Consider the following 2,480-nt stretch of genomic DNA (forward strand, 5'->3'; position numbering starts at 1 on the left):
CAAACTTGCAGCAGCGATTGCAGCAGTTGCTGCCGCTGCGCCGCGCCTGAAGCCGCGTCGCGCGGGCCGAGGGCTCCTGCAGCTGCTTGCGCGCAGCCGGAGGCGGAGGAGAGGGACGAGGACAGAGACTGACACTTCTGCTCCCGGCCGCCTACCGCTTACACGCGGGGACCCCCAAACCGCCCTAGAGCAACGCGATTTAAAAAAAAAAAAAAAAAAAAAAGCAGCCCTTAGCCCCCTCCTCCCCTTCCCTGCTTCTGCGAGAACTCCCTCCCTCCCTCGAGCTCCGCCAGCCAAGGCGCCCCTTCCCTGGAAGCCGAGCGGCTTCGCTCGCATTTCGCCGCCGTCGCCTCTCGCAATATTGCAATATAGGGGAAAAGCAGGTAAGGGGGCGGCTGGGAGCTGGGGGTCGGGAGGGGGGAAGAGGGAGAGAGGGCGCCGGTCCGGGCCGGGGCTGTTTCCTTTGGCTTCCTTCCCTTGACCGTCCCAAATTGCAAGTAAACAATACGTCGGCTTAGATAATGCTCGAGTCTGAAACTACCGAGGCCGGCCTGCGAGCTAGCACGGAGGGCAGCCCCGGGCCGCCAGCTTTGTAGCGGTTCCTGCTTACAAAAGGGTTCTTCTTGGAGACAGGGTTGGTGGGAACCCTGGAGGGGGTGGGGAGATTTCCAGTTCCTAAGGGAAAGGCAGGGGGTGCTTAGATGAGGGTTTAACTATGAGAAGTAATGTGTGTGTTTGGGGGGGGGTTAGTCACGACCCTCCCCCTTCTAGTAAACACTGTTTTTGAAACAGTGGCAGAAAGGATCTAAGTGAACAGGATTCGGTATTGCTTGTTCTTTTAAAACATTCCTCTTGGCTTATGAGTCTTTTGTTCCAATCCAGGAGAAATCCGGTGAATCACCTAATTAAAATCAAGACATGAATTAAGCATCCATTTTTGTACTACAAATTGCCAGCGCTACGTTTGTCCCTCCCTTGGTCTCCATTAAAAACACCAGAGACGTTGTTAAAGAGGGGCAGATTTTGCCTCTAGCTGCCAGTTCTGCTTTCTATTTCACTGACTATCCCAGGACCTAAATTGCTTGGCTATGTAATTACTAGAGTATAAGCCTATTTAACTTAAAAGCTTTCTTTTTTTTTTTTTTTTCCAACTCTAAATGAAACTTGATGAGGGCCCGTCCTTAGTTATCAGGGGAGTCAGTTTCTGGTCAGTCCTCTTGATTCATCTCTTTTAGATTTAATCAGCATTAAGGTATTGCTTGTCCTTAAGAGCTTTAGCTAATGGGGTTACTGGATGCTTTTCTCAGTGTAATGTTTCCTTTTCAAAAAAATATACGTATATATATTTACCTCTCACCAAAGATGGGGGCGGGGAGGATCTTGGAATCTCCTCCCTCCCTCTCCCCTTTTAAAAAGGAATTCGGAGCGATTAAAACGTTGGAGGAAACAGTTTAAAGACCTAGGGCAGGAAATGCAGATTCATTTGGGTTAGGGCTGAAATTGTAACAAAAAGCAATTCCTCGAGTAAATGCATCAGATAAATCAATTTACATAAAGGTATGATGCATTCGGATAAATGCAATGCTAATGGGTTTTAGAGTGGTCCTGTTTCCAAAGTCTCAGGGTTTTGTTACAGCTTAATTGGTGCAGTTCTTATTCTGGTTTATTGTGCGGTCACTGGACACACGTTCCGGGACTCTTTCGGAGGAAATGTGTTTAAAATCGGCCTATTTAAGGAACCCGAGTCCTTGTTTCGTTCCCTCTCCCCTCGTTTTTTTGCAGCAGCCAACTTGGGCCGGGGACAGGCAAAGTTCGCCCTCTCCCTTCTGAGGTATCAGCTGAATATCTTGAGCAGATAGCCGGGAGCCTCGGGGGGAGCCCACACTCTCGGCTAACAGAGGCGGACAAAGACAAAACAGGCTGCTTAATTGGCAGTAAATAACTTGATCTTTTTATAGAATAAGTGACTGGAGGAACACTAGGACTTTATTGGACTCAGGATTGGAGGCAACAAATTAATCGGTTTAGGCTAAGCTTTATAAATTGATTCCTATATTATACCCCAGTTGTTTCTCTTGTGGCATTCATTAGAAAGATTGGGGAATTTTTAAAAGCAGTTTTTGGTGACAGCAGGACTGGCTCGAAACTTGTGCATCCCTTAATAGTGCCTTCTCGTATATTATCTGTAAGCCACCCCCCCCCCCTTGGAGGAACAAAGCTTTAGCATTTAAATTGCTGATCAAGGGCAGATTAGTGAGACCAAAGTGGAGAGTGTTTGTATAGGAAGTTAACAGGCATCCTAAAGTTCAATGATCTATTATTCTTGCCTGTGTCCTGAAAACCCAGAGAAAACACTCATTGATCTTCAAAATGAAATGAGATTTGGAACAATAATGGGAGATGGCGGTCATCACAATGGCATGTGAAAGGTGCTGTTTAAAATACGAAAAACCAGTTTCGCAACTTTACACACCGCCCCC

At 47.3% G+C, this 2,480-nt stretch overlaps 1 protein-coding gene across 1 annotated transcript in view; it reads left to right on the plus strand.

Annotated features, from left to right (window-relative positions):
* The first annotated feature begins 9 nt into the window (after positions 1-9).
* LMO4 (LIM domain only 4) overlaps positions 10-2,480 on the plus strand; it is an 18,940-nt gene continuing 16,469 nt past the window's right edge. Inside the window, exon 1 of the mRNA XM_008593386.1 lies at positions 10-383. The gene's annotated coding sequence lies outside the window, so the exon portion shown is untranslated. The remainder of the gene's footprint in view (positions 384-2,480) is intronic.

Source organism: Galeopterus variegatus, unplaced genomic scaffold (assembly GCF_000696425.1).
Source record: "Galeopterus variegatus unplaced genomic scaffold, G_variegatus-3.0.2 Scaffold9075, whole genome shotgun sequence".
NCBI lineage: Eukaryota > Metazoa > Chordata > Mammalia > Dermoptera > Cynocephalidae > Galeopterus > Galeopterus variegatus.